The sequence below is a fragment of the Xiphophorus couchianus genome, chromosome 18 (genome assembly GCF_001444195.1).
Source record: "Xiphophorus couchianus chromosome 18, X_couchianus-1.0, whole genome shotgun sequence".
NCBI lineage: Eukaryota > Metazoa > Chordata > Actinopteri > Cyprinodontiformes > Poeciliidae > Xiphophorus > Xiphophorus couchianus.
In genome coordinates this window covers 10,097,843-10,115,785 of record NC_040245.1, presented here as the reverse complement: position 1 = coordinate 10,115,785, position 17,943 = coordinate 10,097,843, and the positions used below count along the sequence as shown (strand labels likewise).

Here is a 17,943-nt window from a genome sequence, read left to right as displayed (position 1 = left end):
AAAGAAAGAAACCCTTAAATTGGGATTGTAAATCTGATTTTCACCAAACATTTAAACAGTGACTTCAAAACTATTCATTCCTCTTCAATATTCCCCATTTCCCTCCTCTACAACCACAAATGTACTTTACATATGTTTTATACAATATATCAATGCAATACAATATATTGTGTTACACAGAACAGCAAAGAAAACAAAACTTAAAGTCCTACATAAAAAAGCTTTTTTGTCACATTTATTAGTGACACCTACTCTAAATGAATGAGAGTAGCTGTCATTTAAAACTCATTTGTTCTGGGGGTAAAATGTGCTTGTGTCCACTAGAAAAAGAACAAGATTGAGGTGATGATTACTCTGAGGATGTCTAATGAGGAGGTCCAGATATACAGAGACCACCACCACAATGAATGTGCGTGGGTGTGTGCTCGATACATGAAGAAAGAGAGATCAGAAAGTACAAAAAACTCTGAAGGGTGTGTGTGATTATAGCTTGCTCCCCACCTCCTTTCAATACAACACAGCTAGGGAGATGAGAATTAAAGCACAGGGTTTCTCCCTCCCCTGATCCATCTCAATCTTTCTTTGTGGCTCAATTCTCTCTCACACACACACGCGCCCGCAGACACACACACACAAATCCAATCCATCTATTCCCCTCCTGTATCACCTCCATCTCCCTGATTCTGATGTTTGAGAGGTCTTTCTAGCTTTTCTGTCTCAGTCCTCCTCATTTTATTTCAACTCTGATCCGTGACCGCTCTCATTTTCTTTTCGTCCCTCCCCTTCTTCCCTCCTAATTAATACTCTCATCACGTTTTCTTTCAGGTCCACTGATTTTAATACGTATTATTATGGTCCTATTAGGTATTGTTCACTCCATCCAAATGTCTGAGAACATTATTATTTCATATGGAGTCCAAAAGGCAGTAAGCACACTCACTCACAAGCACACATAGACACCGACAGAAAGGATTTCAGCGTGAATCATGTGAACCAGGACCCTGCAGAGAAGCCACATTGCTACAGTTTTCCATTGCCACTTTGGATTGTAGGGATGCAGAATATTACCAGCATGTCAATAGTAAATACACTGACATATCTTGGTAAAATGCTTTTAAGGTCAATTTTTAATTACCGTAGTTGTTGGGACTTGACATCTGTTAGTGAATCAGAATGACCCAAGCTTTTGGAATAGGATGATATCTACAGTTCTGCCTAAAATGCACCCATTCATTTGGTAACACTGTTTGGTCACAAGAAGAATGTTCTGGTTTTGAATCCCAGCCTAAAGTCTTTCTGCATAGAGTTTAGGGCCAAAATTAAGAGTACTGTGCAAATGGCAGTGGCTACTTCCAACTGAAAGCCAGCTACTGATATGATTAATGATAGGATGACACCGGCCGCTATCGCTAGCGACACTCCTGCAGGCGCCATTATTACGCTGTCAGTCTGTCCACTAAACCAGGCTGTTCCAATGTGGGATGAGCAGGAATCTCACAAAATGATCGCAGCACCTTTATTTCTTACCCGATTTCCATAAATATGGCTTAAATTAAAGCTGAGAAAATTGCTGATGTTTGTAAGTATTCTCCCTTGATATAAATCTATAAGCAGTTTGATTTCTATCAAGATGCAAGAGAGGACTAAGCAAATTGCTATTTTATATTGGTGAATAATTACATTATTGCTGTTAATTTTATTAGTTTGTCAAAATGTAACAAACCATGTTTCATATACTTTATGTATGGGACATATGAAATACGTCATCCTATTTGATGATTAAATATTCAAACAACCGAGGCAATTAGTCCCGTTTTTGTCATTTATTAAAGGTTTAAAAATTACAGCAGCTGCAGAGCGCCACAGTAATGGGGATTTAAGCTGAACAGTAAAACAACTTTAAACCATTCATATTCTGCTTTCCCTTGCTTTCTGTGTTGGCACGCAGACCTGTTGCCATGACAACCGACCCAACATCTTAGTTAACCCGCAGAGCAGAGAGTAATATATTGACCAGAATGTCCTGCACTGTTGCCAACTTCCTGCTTTTGAAACGGTCTCTAGTCAGGTTGCATTCAGACAGGTTTTCTACCATTTTAGAGTTCACTTCAACCGGACCGAGACCTACGTTTATAGGAGGATTAGAGTTCGCTTTTTAAGTCCGTTTTGGAATTCAAATTTGCATTCTGACCTCCCCCCAAAAAATCTGACTTTCTAGACAAACGGATTAGAGTTTGATTCAGGACTCTAATCCTGATTGGTCTGAATGCACCCTACTTTTCCAAGGGAGGTTGACACAATGCATGGTCTAGTGTGAAGTTTTTATGTTATGACAACATGACCGACCTTAATGGTGATCCTTAATGGTGTTAAGGTCAGTGTTGGTGAGGAACTACTAGCTTTTTAACTTCAAATATGATCGCCGGATTTATACAATTTAGAACTTGTTGGAATTTAAACTTCCAAATGAACGCAGCCTGAAGCAACAAATAATCACAAATCTATGATAGCTTAAATTAAGGGAACTGGTCGCAATTAATATACTTGTCAACAGACAAGAGTCACTAAACTGAATGTGTCTGTAAAACAAAATAGTGCAAACCACTGAAATATTTTTAACTTTGTGTGTGTGTTTATCAGAGAAGAGGGTCAAAACATGTCACTTGAATATTAATTTCTTTGATGTGGAACAGAAGCTAAATTAATCTGGAAAGCTTGACATTTCCTAAATGGCTCTCCAAAACAAAGAGGCAGCAAACTGGGCAACAGTGATGATAAATGGTATGAGTTTGTATGAGAGAGAAGGGAGGGAGAGAGAGTAAAGTCAATATATCGGGTTAAAGCAGAATGCACAATATGTTTTTATGGAGGTAAGTTTTTCCCCTTTTACAAGCTGTGTATTCATTACTCAGGGAATATTGTACATGTATGTATGTGACTGTGTGTGGGTGGCTATGTAGTTGTGCTAGTGATCGTAATTATTGATCAGATCATCCAGCTCAAATGAGCTCTGCTGTAGAAATAAAGAGAACAAAAGCGCGAGAGATTAAAGGAGCTTGTTTAGAAAAGAGGAGGAAACACAGCTCAGTGACTAAAATGAGCCCACTGAGATTGTTCGGTCGATTGTTCTCTCTCCTGCCATCAAGCTCCAGCCTTCAGCTCATTTGTTTACCATTTTTATTCATGCCATCAATTGTGTATTCATGCGTATTCATATTTTAATCCATCATCCTGTGTGTTTGTGTGTCTGATAATTCACCTGCGCCTTTGTCGAACATTATGGATTAATTATGTGTTATTTCTCAAATGGGATGAAAAATTAAGCGCTGACACCAAGGGCGGGCGGCACACATGCGTTTAGGTGTTAACATTAGAAACCAACTGGAAGTCACAAGAAGTTCTTGTGTAATTCTTGGAGTGAGAGTAACAATTAAAGATCATCCAGTCTAATGCACATATAGAATGCCCATTGACGACTCGGATGTGATCAGCGCTAATTACACAGAGGGTAGTCAACATTGCTGTCATACTCACAGCACCATTAAGTTATCATTAGTGTTAAAAGAATTTTGAAATTTGAAATGAAATTTATTCGAACATGATACAAATATAAAAATAAAATAGTGCACAGTAACAAGAAGTGCATAAAAAAGAAGAGGAAATACAGATTTTTTGTTTCAGTTAACATATCATGCTCAAAATGGGGTAGGAAGAAGTGAGAACTTATAAACTCCTACCCCCTAAACACTTGAAACTTTAGAGTCCTACTGTCATTAAAAAAATCAAAATCAAAATCAAAATGGCAGTCAGAAATAACAGTTATTAATATTTACCCATACATTTTCCTATTTTATGCTGGTTTGTCTTTCTAAACCCTTACACCAAGTTGTTATCTGCAATACACACCTTATTGCTTTCTGTCACCCATATGTGTATCTATTGAAAATTACCTCCTTGTACTTTCTTTTGAATTGTATTAAGCTATTGCTTTGTTTTAAATCTTCATGTAACTTGTTCCATAACTTTACACCTTTAATTGAAATACAGAAGCTCTTTCTTGTTGTTCTAAAATTGCGGATCTTGAAGTTTGAGTGACCCCTTAAGTTATACCCCCCTTCTCTTTCAGAAAACGTGCTCTGTATGTACTCAGGTAACAACTTTTTAGATACTTTGAACATAAATTGAGCCATTTTAAATTCTACAAGCTCCTCAAATTTGAGAATTCTAGATATTATGAAGAGCGGGTTTGTATGCTCATAATAACCGACATTATGGATGATTCTAATGGCTCGTTTCTGTAGGACGGTTACCGGATGTAAAGAGCTCTTGTAATTAACTCCCCACACTTCACAACAATATGATAGATATGGTAAAACCAGAGAGTTATATAGAATCTGAAGTGATTCAGCATTCAATACATGTCTAGCTCTAGCCAATATGGATATACTTCTACTGAGTTTACTCTGTAAATATTTAATATGAGGTTTCCAACTGATTTTGTCATCTATTATTAAACCGAGGAACTTATTAGTAAAAACCCTTTCTAGAGTTACGTCCTCTATTTGAACTTGGATTTCAATATTTTTATAACAGTTCCCAAAGACCATGATTTTCGTCTTGTCCAAATTTAGGGATAATTTATTATGGTCAAACCATATCTTTAACTTACTAATCTCTGAGGTGACTGTTGAGAGAAGACGCTCTAAATTGTCGCCAGAGACTAGAATATTTGTGTCATCAGCAAATAAGATAAATTTTAATACATTGGACACTTTACTGATATCATTTATATAAAGATTAAATAAAACTGGTCCCAATACTGATCCTTGTGGTACTCCACAGACAGTCTCCTGCCAGTCAGATTCCACATCTCCCAATATCACAAATTGTTTTCGGCTCTTTAAATAACTCCTCATCCAGTCAGAAACTACTCCCCTAATTCCATAGCGTTCTAATTTTTTAAGTAGGATTTCATGATTTATTGTATCAAAAGCTTTCTTTAGATCTATAAATATCCCTACTGCCAGTTTCTTACTATCTGTTGCGTTGGTTATTTCTTCTATTAAGTCAGTTACGGCCAGCGATGTTGACCGGTTTGCTCTGAATCCATATTGACTGCTGATAAGTAGCGAATGTTTTTCTATGAATTGTTCCACTCTTTTCTTAAAGAGTTTTTCCAGGATTTTAGAAAATTGTGGGAGAAGAGAGACAGGCCTGTAGTTAGTGAAGAGGTGTTTGTTGCCAGTTTTATACATTGGTTTAACCTTAGCTATTTTCATTTTGTTGGGAAATGATCCCGTTTGAAATGATAAATTGCAAATATAAGTTAGTGGTTTAGAGATTCCTTTAATTACTATTTTAATAGTTTTCATGTCCAGATCATCACAGTCAGTGGATGTCTTATTTTTACATTTATTCACAATGTTTATGATTTCTTCTTCTAGTACAGGGTTGAGATATAAGGAGCTGGAATTATTCTCAATTTGATATTGCTGAGTTGCAGTTTTTGTAATCGGTATTTTTTCTGCTAATTGAGGTCCTATATTAACAAAATAACTATTGAATTTATTGACGACACTTTTCAAATCAGTAATATTCTGTTCATTATCTATGAAATAGTCTGGATAGTTGTTATTGTTAGATTTTCTAATAACTCTATTTAAAATATTCCATGTTTCCTTAATGTTGTTTTTATTCCTATCCAGTAATTTATGATAATAGTCCTTTTTACATGCTTTTATAATATTAGTTAACTTATTTTTATATTTCTTATATTTATTTTCTGATTCAGACGTTCTATGTTTTAGAAATTCTCTATAAAGTTTGTTTTTCTTTTTACATGCCTTTTGTATTCCTTTTGTGATCCACTGTTCATTTTTTTGATTGCTTTTCCTGTTATATTGTTTGATTGGGCAGTGCTTGTTATATAATATTTTAAATGTTTTTAAAAATTCTTCATATGCTGAATTCACATCATTCATTTTATATATTAATCTCCAATCGTAGGCCAACAACTCAGCTTCTAGAGCTTTTGATGTCTCTTCAGACGTAACCCGTCTGTAATGCGTCTCTATTTTTTGATCGTCTGTTTTGCACTTACAGTCGTAGACTATGAACACTGGTAAGTGATCAGTTATGTCATTCATTAATATTCCACTAGTTAAATTATTTTCCAGCACATTTGTAAAAATATTATCAATTAAGGTAGCGCAGTGCGATGTAATGCGACTGGGCCTGGTGATTTTAGGATACAGGCTTAGACTGAACATGGTGTTAATAAATTCTTCAGTCATTCTATGTTTATTTGGATTAAGAAGGTCAATATTGAAATCCCCACAGAAAAATGTTATTTTTTGATTAATTGTTATAAATTTTTCTTCTATCCAGTTGTTGAGTACTTCAATGTTTGATCCAGGGGCTCTATAAATGCAACTCACTAAGACATTTTTCCTTTTTTCCACGAGTATTTCTATAGTCACACATTCAAACATGTTGTCCATCACAGTTGACATTGTTTCGATCAACTTATAATTAATCTTCTTGTCAACATATAAAGCTACCCCCCCTCCATTTTTGTTTTCTCTGTTCTTACAAACCATTTCATAACCATTGATTTCAAAGTCTATGCCCTCATCACTATTGAGCCAAGTTTCTGATAAGGCAATAACATTGAAGGTCTGTGAAAGTTGTTGGAGGTATTGTTTGATGCTGTCAAAATTTGCATAAAGGCTTCTGCTATTAAAGTGAATTATTGACAGCTTTTGTTCTGTTTTAATGCTGTTGTTGAACTGATCATCGCTGTAATAGTGACAACTATCATTGCTGACATTGTAGAAGTTGTTATCAGGATCAATGTCAGTTTCAATATCTTGCTGATGATAGTTTCTGTGTTGGAATACGGGTAGCTCTATATCCTCATAGGCCGCGATCTGTTGCATGTTTCTCTTTCAGAAGTGAACGTCAGCTATGTCTGGCTGTCTGTCATACATTGTTGGATAATTTAGGGGTACTAGTACGTGGATGGGTGATCAACTTATCATAACGTAGGTAAGCAATGTCCCCTCTTTGACGTGCTGCTCTTAAGTCCGGCATTAGTTCCGCCCTCCTTTTCCTTACTGCATCCGTGAAGTCTTCGTTAATGAAAATCTTAGATCCCTTAAGTGCCTTGGTGCTCTGCAGAATAGTTGATCTGTCCTTGTATCGTAAAAATTTGACAACAATGGGCCTGGGTCTGTCTCCTCTAGGTTTACCGGTGCGGTGAGCTCTCTCAATGTCAACCTTATGTTGAAAGTTTAGCTTTTCATTTAAAATAGTTTTCACTTTCTCCTCAGTCTCAGCCCAAGTCTCATTTGGTGATTCAGTAATTCCATCAAAAACCAGATTGTTTCTCCTTGATTGCCCCTCAAGGTACTCCATTTTATCAGTGATAGTCATCATGCCCTCACATACTTTAAATATGTCTGACTGCACCGTGTCACTTCGGTCCTTGTGCTTAGCACTTTCTACTTTAATATCGTCAACGTCTTTCTGTGTAAATTGCAGGCTGGTTTTAATGTCCTGTAGTTCTCGTGTCATTGCGTCCATTCTAGTGTTAGTAGTGTCCACAATGATTTTAACAAAACCTTTAAAATTGTCCTGTTGTTGTTGGAGTAACTCCATATACATTTGCTTTTGCTGGCTCAGCAGCTCTTTGACTTGCGTGAGTGATACATAGTCCTCATCTTGTCTCCCGTCGGTCTTGGATCCTTTTGGAGGCATTATTTCGCTTCTTTTTGCCTGTCGCTTCCTTAAGGCTCCTGCTCAGCAGTTGGAGGCCACTGCGCTGTCTCTCTCTGCTTGCTGTCAATCCAACGTGTCGTTTTCCACTGGTTGTTTTCTCGGTTAGCTCGGTTAGCTGCCGGACGTTGGCCTCGTCCCGGTTAGCAGCCGCGATGTTAGTGTACATGAATAACAGAAAAGTCAATATTCATTAAAATGAACCTGAGTTTGGACATGGCCTCAAATAGGCGTCAGAGAGAAAAAGACTGCAGGAAGTTAGTAATACATCGCATGCACTCTCTCTCCGCTCTTGCCCCCTCTTCTGTTACTCAACGATGTAGGAGAGCAGATGTAGGCACTGCTCAGTAGCATCTGAGAAGTGGAGAAACAGGAGAACCTCCCAAACTGTTTTACTATTCTGAACTAACTACAAAGTATAAATACAAAAACAACAGACATGAGAAATTACAATTTCAGTCTGTTACATCTGTCCTGCTACAAAACAAACATATGTAAAAACTTAACAATTCCTAGTCTAAGTAAATACATTAAATCCTGGATGTTAACAATTATTGTATAATGAAATGTCAATTTCAAAATAATCAAAAAATCTTGGAGGCAGCTGGTAATGCATTTAACTGAGAATACTTTCAGGAAAGCTTAACAGTTTTACAAAGATATATCCACAAATCATAGTAGGAATAATTTCTTCTCCCATTTCACTGCTGATTTGTTCCTCCTTGTCATTAATGATGATTAACTACCTAAATTTCACTTCTTTAACAGAAAATGTGGAACTGAAATGTCGATTACATATGTTGTGAAAAATCTGTGCAAGCTGGACCTGAGTAAAGTAAAAAAAGGTAAAGTTAGACTATTGTATCAAAGAAAATAACTGATTATGAAGGGCTTTGCATCTTGATTTATGGTCCAATACAAGAGTAAAGAAATGTAAGAAATCCAATTTCCTCTCCAAGTTTACTCTGCTATTTACACTGTAAGATAACTTTGTTAATAACTTGGTGTAATTAAAAAGTTGGTTCATTTCAATGGATTGCTTCATTATATTAGGTTATGAAGAAATCCTTAAGTGCTCATTCCTTTACCCAAGCAAGCAAAGCACCACATTAAAGAAAAGCCCTTGAAATACTCAACCTTGGTCATATTTCAGCAAGTCCTTTGGTGTAAAATATTTTACCATGCAACAATCTCCACAATGGTTCATGTAGAGTGAGAAAATTATATAGAGCAACCACTGCATTTATTTTGTGCAGCAATTAAAAAGTAAATGTTGATCCTGGTATAAGAGGTGATGGTAATTACTGCACTCCATGGAGAGAGGGAACAAACAACTCACTATTAGTAAGAGGGAAGGTAAGTTGGTGTTTTTTTCAAATCTGGCATGGGTCGAACTCCACAATCTTAAAATGCATATTTTACTAAATGCCTCCATTTCCTAAATGGGCACTTGTAAAAAGCCCCCTTCCATCTACTGCAATCTCTCTTTTACAAACTTTAAACTCTAAAGATCAAGGTGAAAAGACCTGTATTAATTTTTCAGTGTGAATATGTTGAATCAGATTTTTCACAGAGAACAGTCTGAATAAAAGTGCCAGGTTCTTACAAGTGCAGCGTAATCATAACTATTGTTGAATGTCAAGTGTGATATAAAAGCATACCACCTCGGCTCTAAGACATGAAAAGGGGGACTACTTTACACTACGCCAGTGGTGAAGTACAATAAAGAACCCGTTTTGCAAGGAAAGGCAGAATAGAAACCCTCTGAGCACAATTTGAAAATAAAAACCCGAGCAGAAACTGGCTGAACACACAGATCTATATTCACAGAAGGCCAATGTTACTTTATAGTGCCTGCATTTGAAACCAGTTTTCTTGGAATGAGCTTCTCAGAGACGCCTGAATTGACTCCATAGCAACAAATGCACCAGAAGAGAACTAGACCCTTCACCGCTGGGATTTAACATTGGTCTTTAAACCCAGTTCTCCTTGACCTTGTAGGTAGTGTCAGAGTGTAGCCACAGTGCGCTGGGGATAAGGATGATGCACAGAGATGGAGCAAGTAGTAGCTGAGGGAAAGGACCAAAACAGAAAGCAAAAACACGGAGTGAATGATGGGATGGAAGAGACAAAGAGGGAGGCAAGAGGGGAGGAGCAGAGTTAAGTGCTCTCAGGAGAGTAGACTGTGGTTAAGGATTATTAAATGGGATCAATAACTAACAAGGCCTCTGCGTGCACATCCCCACACACACACATTCTCCCCCTTTTTTCCCCTCTATCATCCTCTCCTCAGTCCCAAGCCTTTTCTTCGCTCATAAAACTGCAGATGCAAGTCTAAGCTTTTTTATTGGTTTGTCTTTCTCCTTTATATTTGTACATGTTTAGAACATCTTTCCTTGATATTGCTTTCCATTTAGTCTGTTTTCAGCCGCTCCTTTTCACTATTTCTGGACACACAAATAGTAATCTCTATGAGCCCAAAATTCGTGATTAAAGTATTTAACATGGGTTTGACGCAAAGAGGAACAAATGCCTGCATTTACTTCCCAGATTCTACACAACTGAAAAATAAAACCAATCAGCAATAGCAACTTTCTTACACTTAGAAATAATTATTTAACTAAACTACAAAACACACTATGGATTGTCAACAACAAAGAGGGACTAATCCTCCCTTTGAAACATCTTGTTAATCACCTGCTTGATTCAAAGAGAAGTACCTCAAATAAGGTTGCTTTGATTGAGGTATTTCTGACACTTGTTGCACAAGTGTGTGAAGCCTTTCATTTGTCTTCCATTATTGCGTAAGATGATGGTGAAACACTTAGCTTCCCCATCTGTTCAGCATCACCGCAATTGCTTGATTCAAAGCTCTGTATAGTAAGATCTATGAAACTGTTGGGCAAGCAGCCTGCTGATCTGATGATCAATGACAAATCTGTTCAATGTGACATTAAGCAATGGCAATGTACAAACCTCCAAACTAGAAATGGTTTTTGCTAAAGTAAATATAGTTCATCATATCAAATGACCTCAAGTGTGATAGCCAAATTCAGTCGGCGTGCATCTCTCTGTGCTCTGTGTCACAAGACAAAATAATAAAAAACAAAATAATAATCGAGAAATCTTGCAAATACAATAGGCCTTCGCCAGTGATTCGCTGCTTGGGCCTAATAAAACACCAAAAGTTCCCAAAGGTGTTGAAACCCACCGTTCACTACAGCGGTGGGCTGCTCACCCAGCGTGACAAAGTATTTCATATTTTTCATCTTTTTTTAGACTCATTGATGTCCTTTGAAAACTTCTAATCTCTTCAGTTCTAAAGTGAAATGCTTCATTGAATCAGCTTTTATAGTTACCTTGATGAATTCATTGAATTTGACCTTGTAGCTCTTTCAGTACCAAAACAGAAAAAGCCCCAACCATAAAGTTTTCAAATTGTCACAAAACTGCTTTCCTGTTTTATTTTAAGATTGCTTCCAATTGGTGCAATTAACATGAAACAACGGTCAGCAAAGGGCCACAGATTTTTGAGTTGCAGTCAGCTACAAATTATTCAGAAATGACTGGATGGCATCCCTGTGCCAATAATTGAGACTTGATCAGCACAAAGCTAAACTAGATCACATCACTGACATGTGTTCTGCTGTATAAAATTTAAAGAGAGCACAGTTTCTTTCTACCATGACTTTAAATCTTTTTCTCTCCTCTTCCTGGTTAACATTCAGTCATGTTTTCCTTCATTATAGTGTCCTATAACAGCGCATGAAGCCATGGAGTAGAAAATAGATGAAGGAGTTTTGTTTTAGGGTTACATGATAGGTGGTATTTGAATTAACATCAATACAGCCAATGTTAGTAATGTTTTTAATATATCTTTATTGGTCCTATAAGTTGAGCTGATATCAACCAATGGTATCATTAATATCATCATTGAGTGGGTGGCCATGTGATGTTTTCAGTGAAACAACTCATGTAAGAAGCGGAGAAGGAATATTAATGGCATGGTCATTTTTCTCACAGAAAGGGAATAATACTGGTAAGTACAATCAGTCAAAACAGCAATATTGTTATATCTGATATCAATATTGTCCCAAATTCTCATATCAGTGCATTCATATGTCATTATCTTGACTTGGATATTAATATTTGCTCCAAAGCATGGATTGTTGGGGTTGCAAAAAGAAGACCAATATTTTTCTTCAAGATCTTCAAGATTCAGTCCAACTCTCATTTCTCATTTAGCTCCATTCTCTAAGGGAAGCAACTTTTTATTCAGAAAGAACACAGCATTGGGAGACTTGGCCTGTGATCCTGCCATTGTTAAACTCCCTTCTTCAAAAGTGAACATAATCACTGCAGTGAAGAGATAACCAAAAAAGAGAGCGTGGTTGATGGATGGATGGTTGGATGATAGACAAGGAGATGATGGAGGAAGGAGAAGTGGAAGCCAAAAATGCTGCTGTTGGGTGATAGTACCTGACAATGGGACAGGGAGGACAAGAGCGTGGAAAAAGCAGAGCAGGGATGTTAGACTTATCTCTGTCCAGGAATTACAGTTTCACATTTCTTTTTTCCTGGTTTTGAAAAAGGAAAAAAAAAAACCTACATTCCGACAGTCTCCCAGATTTCAATCAAAAATGTTATAACTATTCTGTGTCAGTAGGTGGCAGTAACAACAACATCAACATTTAAAGAACAGGATCTTGAGCATGAAGTCCAGGGTTTAAGATTTTTTTTAATCCAAAACAACTGTAGATTCTGTTTTATAAAAATATTTAAATTACATGTGGATGGGAGGTTCAAATACCACAAAAAAAAGTAATTGCTTTGGAAAATACTTGTGTTGGTAAAGGCAGGGTCCAATGAACACAGGCACCAGAAATGTGTTCTATCTTAAGGATAACAGGATATTTTTATCATCAGAATTGGGATAAAGTCAGTAATGTGCAGAAAGAAAATAAGGTGAAAAATTCATATTATTGGCAGAGGTTCAGGAGGAGTAAAAACAAATTGCACAAAGATAGCATGAGAGGACATGGAAAATGTGTTTTTATGAGAATGGAGGCAAACGAAACTGTTTGAAAACAGATGAATCAGACACAGAATGTGAGGAGACAAGAGCTGAGAAGACAAGATAGACAGAAGGACCTCGTAGGGGAGGAAGGGGGTGAGCGGATTTTACCCAGATTCACAAAGCTGCATGTCAGAGATAACACCACAAAAGAAGGCCCGGCAGATTCAAATTAATATCATTATCAAGTCAGGTTATTAATACAAAGACGTCTGTAGCACAGGGTAGGATAAGCCCACAGGTCACAGACATGCAGCATTGTGGGAGTCAATTATATGTTCACTTACACACACACATAAAGAAGTCAGTCAAGCCAAATAGAAAATAATTCAATAAGACATTTTTAGCAAGGAAGGCATATTATTACTATAAAAAAAGAGTTTAAAAACTATATGCAAAAAGCACAGAAGTTTGAGTTTCGGTGATTATTTCTTTCTCAGGTCTTCTGGTTCTGGCAGGCGCTGCATCTCCAGAACCAACCATGGAGGAGCAGCATTCAGCTTCTAGGCACCACAAATCTGGAACAAACTTCCAGAAAACTGCAAAACAGTTGAAACACTGAGTTCCTTTAACTCCAGGCTAAAAACCTGTCTATTTAGAATTGCTTTTGAACTACACTGAATGAAAAATTAAGCAACATATTCAGTGTGTGTTGGTGCGCTTGATGATGTCACTCAATTCACTCAAAGTGAATTGAGAAACCAGTTTATCACTGGTTTCTCAATTGCTGACTGAATATTGTTTTTATGACTTATTGTTCTTGTGTTTTTATGATGTAAAGCACTTTGAACTGCCTTGTTGCTCAAATATGCTATACAAATAAACTTGACTGATTGACTGATGATTTCTTAGTTGTAACAAATCTCAGCAGTAAATCTTGTCCTGTTGTAAAGCCTGCTTACTTCCTCATCTGCTCAACCCACAAATGGATTCTCTCTTACATGTGGAGCAGCATAAATTATAATGAAGCAGTGTTACAATAAATAAATAAACTAGGGATGCAAGCGATATTGTCAATAACATCAGTATTGGCTGATCTAGCTTTTTTAAAGTATGTGTATTGGTCCAGTAAATAAAACTGAGTCCATATTAACAGTGTGGTCAGTGGTGTGGTAATTTTTTTTCCAACCCGACAAAATATTAGTAAAATATGTATATAATATCAGTAAATATCAGTTATCAGCCATAACAGAAATATTAATACCAGTACAAATTTTTATATTGGTGCTTCCCAACAAACCCAACGCAAATTAACTTTCTTATTCAGCTAAGTACATATTTAAGAAATATTATGAGCTGATTACTGCATCAAGGTGTATAAAAGCTGTAAAAGGTTCTAGTTTCAAAACCATTACTCTCTAATTGGTGTACACTCTTCCTGAGATGCAAAGGAATGAGAAAGTGTTGGAGTTGTTGGAATTTTTACACTAATGCCTGAAGCATAAATGATCACACTGTTACCCTCCCCCACTTGTTGCTGTGCATTGCTAGTCAATTACATTTTCAAATCTTGATGTTTATCAAACATGGATAGAGACGGTGTGGAGTCACTGATGCAGCTACTCCGGGTTTGATTCCTAGCTCTATTTACCGCATGTCGTCACTTTATCAGCCGAAGTTCCTGACCTTGAATAAAGGTCACTAGTGCCAAATAAAGCTTTTGAAATAAGTATCATAATAAAAAGTTATTATAGCTGAAATAACATGTTACAATATGTTATATTGTCTCAATAAGAATAATTGCTGCGTCGCCGTTTTAGACAAATCACAATCATTTTATATATTTTAGGTCTATGTTTTTGTGGTAACGTTTCACACGGTGTTATGAAACTGTCAGAATGTCATATCTGTCTATGCCAAGCCAACATCAGAGTAAAACAACTCAGTTTGTAGATGCACTTGAGTACAGACATAAAATTTACACATTACATACATACTACTAAAAGAGGTTGATAGCGTAGCGACAGGGCAATCAGTCATGGCTGGTTGGGTGGTCACTAGAGGTTAATAGATTCCCCCCTCACATACCCTCGGGTAGTCTCCTTTCCTTCCCCGGCACTTTTAATGTTCTGGCATGCTTTCTCAAAACAGACTATATTTGTGTCCACTCTATTAACATTAGTCTGTAAGAAGATGCACAGACAACTAAAGCTTTTTTTTCTTTCAACAATGTTAATTATCAGCAGCTGGAAAGGAGTAACTACGTTGTATGGTTCCTGATTCACTATAAGCAGGTATATAAAACATTTCCTAAATTGGAAATTTGTGACAGTTGTGACAGGGTACAGAAAATAAGCTTTTTTAAAATGTTTTTAGTCAAACTCCATAATGTTCTGTATGGTAACATACAATAATAAGTGATTTGTCTGTTTAAAATCTACCCTGACATTTTAAAAATCCCACTAAACAAATATCTCAACATTTTGAAAGACGCTGATTGTTGAGACGTGTTGTAGCCCATGTTTGTCCAGCTCCAGCCGTCAAGGGCCGGTGTCCTGCCAGTTTTAGATGCATCTCTGCTTCAACAACATTTGATTCAAATGGTCCAACTCCCTCCTCAGCATGTCATAAAGTTCTGCAGAGTCCTGCTAATGAACCATCATTCGATTTAGGTGTGTTGAACCAGGGAAAGAACTAAAACATGTAGGATGCCGGCCCTTGAGGACTGATTTTGGACACCACTGCCTAATCAATTTCAGTAGGTGTCAACTCTGAGTCTCCTGACCTCATTCCCTGTTATAATGAGTGCATGCTGTCAACGGCTCACACCTGTGTGAAGGGAGATGCTGGGAAACCGTCCACTGTCTCGGCTCTGGTAGCCCAGGCACCCATGAACCTATTCGCTTCTAAAAGTTTATAATCTATACCGCTCTACTGGAAAAGGACTTGAATTTGCATGAGGCAGAAATCTAAATAAATAGTCTGATTTGAAATGTTTTTCTTACTTTTAGTTTGAGGACTCGCTGACTTTGTTGAGAGAGCATGACTGCCACCCTTTGGGTGACAGCTGTAATAACATGTTTAGTTTTTATTTCACTCTCCATAAAAAGCAAGCACCTGATACATTAATGGTCTAAATGTAAGGAGTTTCCTCATAACACCCTAATACAGTCAATATCTAACTCCTGCATATCTAAGCTATCATTAGAAATCACTGCATGTAGTGTTTTGTCTGCATTTAGTGTGAAATAACAGCTACTCTCTGATCTCTATGCTTATTATTTTCATAGAATATGCAAATTATTTCAGTCATTTCTCTAAAAAAAAAAGCTGATTTGGTATTCTTGTGTCATGAAGCTTTTGGGCTTTAATGAGCCCGTTTGTCAGCATGGTTTTGTTTTCTATAATTGCCAACTACAACTCTTCTTATGAAGCTGCTGGCAAGGTCTTTATTTGCCATAACTGCTGTGTAATTGCCTCTAGAATCATTTAGCACTTATGAATATGAAAAAGTGTTTTCTTCTATCTAATTATGTGTATGGTGCATAAATTAGACTGTGAGTTTGCCCTGCATAAGAGCAGAAGATGTTAATATTTGCAAGAAATTAAGCACTTGTTTAACCATGCATCATTGTTTATAATAACAAAGTCTATTTACTCAACTAGAGCTTTTATTTCTGAGTGTGTAGTTTAGAATATAGCTTTTATAAAAATCAAAACCGTTTTCTCAAAAAACAAAGATTCCCATTGCAATTTTTGTCCCCCAGATTTCTAAAACAATTTCATGTTAGAAAAATTAAAACAATATTTTTAAAAAATGGTTGATTTTCTAGGAATTCTTTGCACAAACTCAATATAGTTTCTTGATATGTTTTAGGCATTGTTTAGAGTTAGAGACAGAAAATTGTTGGTTATCTGAAGTGCAATAGAGTGACGAAGGCTCATAGTTAGATATTCACAGTGTTGGCAAGGTGATTAAAATGAAGTAAGAGGAAGCACAGAAATCCAAGATGCTACTTAAAGGGAAACTGTATTTTCTACAACATGTTGAGACATGTCTGTAGTTCTAGCACCAAGAGCAAGAGAGCAGAAGGCCTTCAGCAGATTACAGGAAGATACACTGACGTTGCTCTATGTTGGTTTCTCAACTCTACCATTGAACATGATGAATTTAAAAATGTTAAGGTAATGATCCACATGGTCCATGTGGGACACAGGGACACTGTGGGTTTTGAAATGCTAGGCTGTCAGTAAGAGACACCAAAGGGTCTGGTAAAATACCAACCCTTTCCTTAGGTTTTCGTCATTAAACAATTAAAAGATTTACAAGTTGGAGATGAAATGCAAATGCGATAAATCTCAAAAGAAACATTCATTTTCAAAGATCTGTGAAAAATATGAGTCTGGAAGAAGGAGTGAGAAGCATAGGATCAATTTACTGAGGTTTAGTGTGAAACTTTCAAAATCAGTGATGTTTTGGGAAGCCATGTCACCTACCGGTGTTGGTCCACTGAGTTTTGATGGGGTTTATGAAATACTCTAATTCTGAGAAACTGAATATTAACTTTAAGCCATAATCATTCAAACAAACAAATGTCAGAACATTTTTTCCTGAGTGTTATGAATGTAGACAGGTAAAGCTAGATTTCTAACATTATGTCAAATTTCAACGATATTATAATTGATGAATTGTTGACAAGAGGAAGCAGTCACTATCCGAGTATGAGTTCTTAGTTCCTGGTTGTGGCGGTTGGGAATTTACTGACTGCTTTTTATGAGAGAGGTGACAGTCTGGTGACTTTATCTCAGCACTGCATAATCACATGAGCAAGTACATCCGAAAAACTGCAAACAAATGGTCTGAGTCACAGCTGTAAATAAAAATCCAGAAAACAAGATAAGTAATGCAAACTTGTAAATCAGACTTTGCCAGTCTAAAGTTAAATAAACAGCTTCTCTTTCTGCTTCTGACATCACGTCTGCATAAACAGAATTTGGAATACGTGCAGGTGAGCAAAAAAAAAATTTCAAATAGGATCTAGCTGTCAGATATTGTTTACATAATGTTTTTTAGAGTAACTGTTTTAGCTAGATCCCACTGAGTTCATCTGTAGTCACATTTAGTCCAAATATCCTTGAGAAAGTCAAAAATC

The 17,943-nt window shown here is 36.7% G+C and overlaps 1 protein-coding gene across 1 annotated transcript in view; it reads right to left on the bottom strand.

Annotated features, from left to right (window-relative positions):
* Nucleotides 1-17,943, bottom strand: part of LOC114161860 (solute carrier family 12 member 9) — a 72,525-nt gene that overhangs the window by 36,782 nt on the left and 17,800 nt on the right. The gene's annotated exons all lie outside the window — the stretch shown is intronic.